At 50.2% G+C, this 9,258-nt stretch overlaps 1 long non-coding RNA gene across 1 annotated transcript; it reads left to right on the top strand.

Annotated features, from left to right (window-relative positions):
- The first annotated feature begins 5,199 nt into the window (after window positions 1–5,199).
- LOC134471655 (uncharacterized) lies at window positions 5,200–8,296 on the top strand. Its single transcript, XR_010041196.1, has 2 exons — window positions 5,200–5,758; window positions 7,394–8,296. It is a non-coding gene; the product is annotated as an uncharacterized LOC134471655 (long non-coding RNA).
- The last annotated feature ends 962 nt before the right edge of the window (window positions 8,297–9,258 follow it).

Genomic DNA, 9,258 nt, shown 5'->3' with positions numbered 1-9,258 from the left:
TAATTCCTGGAAGCTGCAGCCATGGTCTGGCAGTGGACCAGGGCCACCACCTTACCTGGTCACGAGGTGTCAATCACTCACGGTCACTGACAGGAAGGTGCCCTGGCTGCGTCTCCACCTGGCTATGGGACCATGAACTGCAGCTTTCATGGAGGACAGACTCCTACAGGGAAAAGAAGGAGCAAAGCCAAGATGATCTGGATTGTGATTAGCTTTGAAGAAGGCTTGAAGTAGTTTTATCAGACAGCAACACCATAAGTACTTAAAGAAACTATGCCTTTAAAATTAAAGCCACTCACACTCTTTATGCTCTGTTTTACTAACTTTTGTTACTGACCATTGTTTCATAATCTGCTCTGTGTAAAATATGAGCTTATTTTGCATATTTTACACAGGATATATTATGAAGCAATTTCTGCCACCCGTGGGAAATCAAGTTCATTAAAAGTGAACGTGTTGTAAGCACTAAGTCCTGAGTTCGATTCCCAGTAACAAAAACAAACAACAAAAAAGCAACGATACTGGGGTTCTTTCATTCGCTGCTGAACCAGCAGAGACCAGACTGCACCTGATATGTAGTAGGTGTTCAGTACATGTCTGTTCAGTGAGTTAATGAAGAAGCAGATACCATGAAACCATGACTCAGCACTTATACCACGGGGCCCATGGGGGTGGGAGGTACCTAGGTGGCTGGCCAGTGCCCTGGTCCTAAACTTCACAGAGGGCTTTGCTCTCACCCAGGCCTTGGCCAGCGCCTTCATAGGAGTCTCCAGGCAGTGTCCTCCAGGAAGCAGACACTGCCTAAGCCACCGCGTCTGACCAGCATGTGAGCCTCGGCATCACTTAAGGGTGATATGTAGGGCAAGGCTGATGACAGGGGACCCAGAAAGACCACTCAGCAGGGCCATGAGGGACTTCCTCTCTTGTCTCTTGTGCCTGTTACCCCTCTCTGTTTCTCCCCACTATAGCCAGCAATGGCTAGAGCCATGGATGCTTCAGAGCTGGGCTGGGCACTGCAGAGGACCTGAAAGCTACTTACTCCAGGAGCTGGAGCAGAGAACGAGGAGGCTGGTGGTGGCAGGCTGCCCATGTGGCTGCAGAGTCCTGATGGGGGAAGTTCAAGGCCGCAGGGAAGCCAGGGGTAGGAGCTGAAGCCCCTCTGCAAGTGCACCCTGTGTGAGGCATGCTCATTCTAGAGTTGGACTGGGCTGTCTTCAAATCCACCAATGCACCTTCCTACTGGCATGACCTTGAGCCAGGCATGGTCCCTCTACAGACTTCATTTTTACACACATAAAAATTTGCATGTACACAAACACACACTCATGCCTTACGGGGTTAATGTGAATGTTACAGGATATACATGTGAAATTCCTGCCTTAAGCCCAATGTTTTAATCCATCCGCATGATTCCTGTTCATTTGGAAAACTTTAGGGAGAAGCAAAAGAAGAAACTAAATATCACCAGCACCACAAGAATGAGAAAACAAACCACAGATTGGGGGAAAATATTTACAATAGACATGTCCAATAACGGACTTTTATCCAAAAAATATAAAAAGAATCTTAAAACTCAACAAAGAAACAAATAATTAAAGCACAAGCCAAAGACTTGAAGAGACACCTCGCCAAAGTGGCACACAGATGGCAAAGAAATATCTGAAAAACTGTAGAGCCACACGTCCGTCTTTAGAGTCACTGCTGTAGTCAGGGTTTGCAAGGAAAGCAATTTAATACAGGATACATAATTTATAGAACTATTTTATATTGTCACCCAAAGAGTCAACTATAAGAAGTGCAGGAGATCTGTCCACACACTAAGACCCAAGGAATCCAGTTGAGGGCCTGGACACCACAGCAATGCCCTGCATGAGTCCAGTGGAAGGCCTAGAGCCCATGACAATGCCTCGTCCAAGTCTGTTTCACGGATCTGCACTGGAAAGACCCAAAGGTCAGCGATGCAAGCTAGCAGGTCCATGCCAGTGGGATAAAGGATCTGCACTGGCAGGCTGAAAGTTCTGCACTGCAGCCAGGAAGCAATGCTGAAAGTAAGGAAGAGCTCCCCAGAAAGTGCCACAGCCATCCTTAGCGACAACAAGGTCCTGAGCTCCTCTGAGGATCAGAACAACAGAGTTCATTTCAGGAAGCCACTGTGACAAGCTTCTCCAGGAGACTGAATACTACACCATCTTCCCCTCTGGAGCCAGGAAGTGATGCTCAAAGTAAGAGCCAGAGCTCCCCCAAATTGAAACACAGTCATTCTCAATGACAAGATCTGTTATGGCTGATACAAGTTTAACTAAGAAACTCAGCCGGGAGCCAGGATTACTACTTTGTAAATAACCTGAATCTGGGCAAGAGAAGGACAGCGAGATTGTATGAATGCTATACCTGCCCTGAGTGGGAGGTTTGTTCTGTGCCCTTTTGCCCTAGCTGGCTGCATTTTCTGGCTGCTGCCTTGAAGTGTTGCCAGAGTGCCGTGCCACCATGTCTTGAAGTCAGCTGATTATGGACTGAAACATCTACAGTCTGTAAGCTAAATAAACCTTTCCTTCTTTCATCAGGGGTGCTGGATATTTTGTTCCACCAATGAGAGGACAGTAACCAAGACAAGGTTCTAAGCTCTTCTGATGATTCTTCTGATGATGAGAACAGCCAAATTCATATCAGGAAAGAAACTCCACAGGCTCCTCCAGGAGAACCAATGGCAACTGGAGAACTAACAGCACCCCAGAGAACCAATAACACTACTTCTTCCTCTCCAATTCTCTTTTTATATTGGCAACAATCCTCAGGTGTGCCATCAACACCCAGTGCCACGTTAATTCAGTTCCCCTGGTTCTTACAAGCTGACCACCAGTTCCCAATCCACCATAGTCACAAAACAACAGAACGTCACTGGGACCTGTTAGAATGGCCAGAATCCAGAACACTGACACCAAAAGCCAGAGCAGGGAGGAAGTGGCAGGAGCTCTCATTCACTGATGGTCCCCTGAGTGGCAGAGCAATTTTGGCAGACATCGCAGCAGCTTCTTACCTAACTGAATCCACGTGCTGTGGCCATCCCACCCTTGGCAGTTACCCAAGTGAGTTCAAAACTTAGTGTCCACGTAGTACCCACGCAGAGGTGTTCATAGCAGTGTTGTCTTGATTGCCAAGCCTTGGAAGCAACTGCGGTGTCTTTCAGGAGGGGAATGGATACGTGTGGCACACCCAGACGTGGAGTGTTAGTGCCCAAAACCAGTACACTGAGGGACCATGCAAAACCCGGAACGTCCCTGATGTCAAGGAACCAAGCTGAAGGGACTACTCTGTATAAAATCCCAGGTCCACGACACTCTGGAAAAGACAGAAGTACAGAGAGAGAGAGAAAAGCTGGAAAGTGGCCAGGATCAGGGAAGGGAGCAAAGAACAAGCAGAGGACAGAGGATTGGCAGGCCACGGGGCCACTGGGAACAGTTCTGTTATGGTGGCGACATGTCTTTACACATCTGCCACGACTCCCAGTACCAAGAATGACTCCAGTATGAACTGCGCACTGGTGGTGATGCTGTTAGTCCTGTGACGAATGTGCCCCTGGTGGGGGGTGTGGAGGAAGGAAGGCTGGGGGTCAGGGAGTAGATGGGAACTGGCTGTACTCTCTGCTCAGCTTTGCTGTGAACCTACAACTGCTTTAAAAATAAAGCCTGTTGGAAAACTTGAAACTCACCCATTATCCCAGGAATTGTTTCTCTTGTATTTATTACTGTCTTCCCAGAACTTAGTACGAGTCCTGGCAATGTGCCTGGAAATGTGCCATCAACTCAGCCACAGTTAGGTGAATAAATAAGCCCAAAGTAGCGATGTTAGGATTTGGGTTATAAAAATTCCAGACCCTTGTCCGTGTACACATCTACATGCCTTTTTCCTTTTAAATGAGACCTTCTACACCCATCACTATAATCAGTATTATCTCTTCACAGATTGTAACTTTCCCTCAGAATGATGAACACACAGGGCCTCAGTGTCATTTTAACAGTCAGGCAGTATTCTGCCATTTGGATGGGCTGTCATTAGTTGGACACCCTGTCACTTGCTGGATGCACTGTCACTTGCTGGTTTCTGCTCTTACTCTGGCCTCTGGGCCCATTCCCCACTGCCTCTGGCAGACACCAGCATGCACGGTTTTTCCCCTGTGAATTATTATCTGTAGGACAGGGTTTAAACTGTTCTGGACAGAACCAGTGGAAAGCAGTAAGGTGTCACCTATGCACTGTGTCACCTGCAGGGACATTTTGAGGATAAGCCTCTATGTGACTCATCTTCTAGAAAGAACATTTCTGTGTGAATGCTAGGATCACATCACACACATCACTCTCACAGCTAAGGTGACCTTATCACCAAACTGGACATACGCTGTTGTGGTTTGATGGGAAGGACTGGACAGCAGCACCTAAGGCAGAGGGGACTTGGTTATGTCACCTCTGGATCCCCAGTGATGAAGCCACTGGATCTGCATCTGATGCCTGGGGCTGCCGCTCGGTAGCTGCGATCTTCGGGGAAGTGGTTAACCTCTCCAGTTCAGGTTTCCTTGTATGCTTCATGGCTCACCTGATGTTGTCGTCCTGGGTACCAGCAGGACTGGTGCGGAGGTGTTCGTGGAGCACAAGCACAGTCAGAGAGTTTGCAGTAGCACAGCCCTTGCAAGGTGCTCATTGGGCACTCAGCCCTGCTCCGTCCCAGTGCTCCAGCTCCTTGCACGTTGGCAGCAGGAGATGATTGCTCCAAGAACCTGGCAGGCAGAAGTTGTGCAGGTGTTCCTTGAGGTTTATTTTAACCCTTCATTCCCCTACTAGAACTGATATCCTCTGTAGGGGAGGAAAAGAGAGGGTGTGAGACCGGCAGCAGAGCACTGGCCTCCAATGCCCCCAGCCCTGCAGTCACTGCAGCTCTGAGCTGCCAACCACGCCAGCATGGGCTTGGTCACCAGCTCCTCCCAATCTGACTCCTTCTAATACTGAATACCAGGAACTCAAACACCAAGTTCCCGACCAACACAAATCTAGCCGAATGCCCATTTTCCTTAGGCCACCAAGCTAAGACTGGATTAAAAATCATCTTTAGATGATTTTTTTAAATTGAAAGAATATTTTGTGGCATTTGGAAATGACATTAAATTCAGATGTCAGTGTCTATGAATAAAATTTTATTAGCACCTGTTGGGAGCCGCAGCCCCGAGCCCGGTCGCCTCACTTGGCGGACGTGAGGCCTGTAGTAAAGAGTGAGGCCTGAGGTAGATTACCCCTCCCATCGAATATGTTAGTTTCCTGCTTACCGCGTAAACAACCCGCTCAACAATATAGTCTGCCTGGCAACTGATGATGTTAGCCAATCAGCTTGCCTTGCTTACTTTAACATGATTGGACACTGTACCCGTATATATACCGGTGCCACCCCTGGGCGGAAGAGGAAGCCAGGTAGAAGCCCGGAAGTAGAAGCCCAAAAGGAGCCGCGGAGAGCGGACCGGTAGAGGCTTTGGGGCAGACTGAAGCACAAAAGGAGCCGCGGGGAGCGGACCAGAGGAGGCTTCAGCTGGGAGAACCCAGGGCAGGCTGTACGGAGAAGGAAAATAAAAAGAAAAGGTTGTCCACTACCAGACTTTGTCGTGTGTCCTTCCTGCCGGCCGGGAGCGGACATCGACATTTGGAGGCCCGCCCGGGGACTGATCACCCCCGCGACGTGGAAGTGGACAACGCTCCAGTACAGAGCTGCGAGACAGGTGAGTTGGGGATAAGCCTGGGCTCTGGGTGGCGCGCACCTACAGGGCTTTTAGACTCCCCTCAGGCTCACGCGTAAGTGGCGGATTCCTTGGGCCTCACGCGGTGAGTAACATATTAAAAGATGGGAAACATGTTAGGTAGCAACACTAAGAGCGAGGGTGGTTGTGGAGAAAGCTCTCAAGAGCTTACAAAAGTACGCAGGGTATCTGAGCAGGCCCAGTCAGGGAGCTCCCGAGAGGTGTCTGTCAAGGGGAACAAGGATGCTAAGGAGGAGGACGGGGCTCTAGCCTCGGAGTCGTCTGACTCCGAGGACGAGGGAAAGTTGAATGGCAGGGAGGCCAAAGAGACCAGCTGTCAGGAGCCTAAGTCGCTCAATAAGGAGTCGCAGGGTTCTTTTCCAGCGTCACGCCGCGAATTGCGCTCTGCTCAACCTGGTCTGCGGAGGAGTAGAGAGCTCCTGAGTGCGCCCCGGCGCGAGAGGGAGGCGGTCCCTCGCCACGAGGCGGCCGCCTGGGAGCTCCCTCCCCTTTCGCCAGAACAGGAAGTGATGCACGGGCCCCCATTTTCCGCCCAATCACGGCCGCTGTCTTATGCTCCGCCGCCGGCGGGTCGGTATTTTTACAGGCGGCTTTGGCAGGGGGGACGCTTGTCTCATGAGGTACATCCACCTGGGATAGATAGTGGCCCCTACGGGATATTTCCTGTACAAGTAGCTATGGGCCAGGGACGCAATGTATGGGAGCCTTTTGAGATAAAGCAGATTAGAAAACTTAAAAATGCAGTTACAACCTTTGGGCCGACTGCGCCTTACACCATTGCCATGCTGGAAAATCTGTCTTCTGGGCCCCTCACCCCCGCGGACTGGATTCAGCTGGCAAAGGCCTGTCTGCCCTCGGGCAGTTACCTGGATTGGCGAGCCTGGTATGCAGAGTTCTCTGCAGAGCAGGCTGAGAGAAACGCCAATCGGGGAAACCGGGGGTGGAACAAGGAAATGCTTATGGGAGAAGGTCGGCACGCTGATGACCAGACCCAGTTCCCCGGCGCTCTCTGGCGGGGAGGAGATAGAGAGCCATCCGCTCCGCCCTGGAGCTCTTCTCCAAAAGCGGCTCCCCACCGAGAGGCCGCTACAGGGAACCCTCCCTTCTCTCAGCCGGCACAAAAAGTGACGCCCCGTTCCACTCTGTCGCGACCGCCGTCCTATGATTTTCATGGGCGGCTACTCTGCCAAGCAGGCTAAAAAAAACGCCGGTCGAGGAAACGGGGCTGGGGATTTAGCTTAGCGGCATAAGCGCCTGCCTTGTAAGCAGGCAATCGCCAGTTCGATCCCTGGTACCACTAAAAAAAAAAAAAAAAAAAAAAAAAACCAAAAAAGATAAAAATAAAAAATAAAAAATAAAAAACAAAAAGGGGGAGTAGGCCAAGGCCTGGCCCCAAAGGCACGATTATCCATGGCACTATTCACACACAATTTTTTAAATTTAAATAATGATAATCGCTCCCCAGCTGTGGAGCACTGCAACCCTTCCCCCAACCATAAAGGGTGGGTAAAGTGGAAAGATGTCCTGACAGGACAATGGATGGGCCCGGATCCAGTGGTCAGCTGGAACCGAGGCGCGGTTTGTGTTTTCCCACAGGAACCGGGACGAGAACCACTGTGGATACCGGAGAGACTGACACGGGCAACAAAGCCCTCGACTAAAGATCAGACCTGCCCTACTGGAGATCCATCACAGACCAACCAATAAGATGAATAGAAATAGCGGTAGCCCGAAATGGACAAGAAGATCCTCAGGCATATGCATGGCTTGCTCAATCGGCCCACGACCGAGTCTAGATATGGCGGGCATCCCTCATTCTCCTCCATAAGGTGACAATACACAGCAGGGTAGGTGAGTCAATGACGGGTAAGAGCGTGCCTCCCCAGCACGACTCGACCTAAGCCAGGCCCTACCCCATCCTGCACGTAAGCCGCTGGACTGTTAGATGCTGCCCAGGTCTAAATTTCTCTCCGAGGGGATTTCTTTACGGAGAGGAAATGAGTGCAAGCTTGTGTGCATCCAGGTTCCGTCCAGTTTGTGCCTGGCCCTAGAAAAAGGACGAGGGCCTCAGGGCCTTGGCAGACCATGGGACGGCCGACCAGGGTCTAAGCCAAGGACCTACGGTGGGCCTACGCATAGGGCATAAGCCTCTGCACCCAGTCCAGGAAGGGCTACGATGCGCACATTCATAAAAAATAAAAAAGGGGGAGATGTTGGGAGCCGCAGCCCCGAGCCCGGTCGCCTCACTTGGCGGACGTGAGGCCTGTAGTAAAGAGTGAGGCCTGAGGTAGATTACCCCTCCCATCGAATATGTTAGTTTCCTGCTTACCGCGTAAACAACCCGCTCAACAATATAGTCTGCCTGGCAACTGATGATGTTAGCCAATCAGCTTGCCTTGCTTACTTTAACATGATTGGACACTGTACCCGTATATATACCGGTGCCACCCCTGGGCGGAAGAGGAAGCCAGGTAGAAGCCCGGAAGTAGAAGCCCAAAAGGAGCCGCGGAGAGCGGACCGGTAGAGGCTTTGGGGCAGACTGAAGCACAAAAGGAGCCACGGGGAGCGGACCAGAGGAGGCTTCAGCTGGGAGAACCCAGGGCAGGCTGTACGGAGAAGGAAAATAAAAAGAAAAGGTTGTCCACTACCAGACTTTGTCGTGTGTCCTTCCTGCCGGCCGGGAGCGGACATCGACAAGCACCCCTATTTTATTCACTGACCCCTCATCTGCCACGACTTTGGGACTATGATGAAGTTAAGTACCTGCCACAGAAACTGGCCACAAAGCCTGCACTCTCTGCAGTGCTATCTGATTCTTCACAGGTCACCTTGCTGATTCCTGCCCTAGAGTTGATTTTTCAGGTTAATTACCTGTTTACAGAACTCACTTCCAAATTCAGCCATTTTCTGAGGGTCTGGAACTTAGGACTTCAGCACTGAAAACTTCACAAAGGACAGGGAGGAGCACTGAGGTGTCCAGGAGATGGACTGAGTGAAATCAGGAAGCTGGAATGTCCAGAGTTTCTGCAATACTCCAGTGAGTATCTGGAGTATCAGTGAGTCATTAGTTAATGTACGATGTTGTGTTTATACATGATTATACATAATTATGAAGCTCTTCCAATGTCTGCAAAACCACAGCAAGGACTCATGCCTTGGGTTAAGAGGTCTGCAAGGGGCTTCCAAGTAGTCATGCTGGAGACAACTGGGGAGTCTATACATTGCACAACCTCAGGGAGTACTGTTCATATAATTATCATGCCTCAGATTTTGCATCAGTGAGAAAGCCTTTTCTGGTGGATATCAGATAAAGGAGTAGTATTGAACAGGACAGTGCTTCTTCCTAGTCTGAAATTCTTTGAAGAGCACAGGGCAGTAAATAAAATGTGGCACATAGTAGGTGTCCAACACAGTTGAGCTGGGTAGACATATCTTGTGTCACCAGGACCACATGTTGTGAG

Source organism: Cavia porcellus, unplaced genomic scaffold (assembly GCF_034190915.1).
Source record: "Cavia porcellus strain 051 isolate PalLab524CR breed Dunkin Hartley unplaced genomic scaffold, mCavPor4.1 scaffold_19, whole genome shotgun sequence".
Taxonomy (NCBI): domain Eukaryota; kingdom Metazoa; phylum Chordata; class Mammalia; order Rodentia; family Caviidae; genus Cavia; species Cavia porcellus.
Note: the sequence above shows the minus strand (reverse complement) of the source record. Positions and strands in the feature narration are given on the sequence as shown.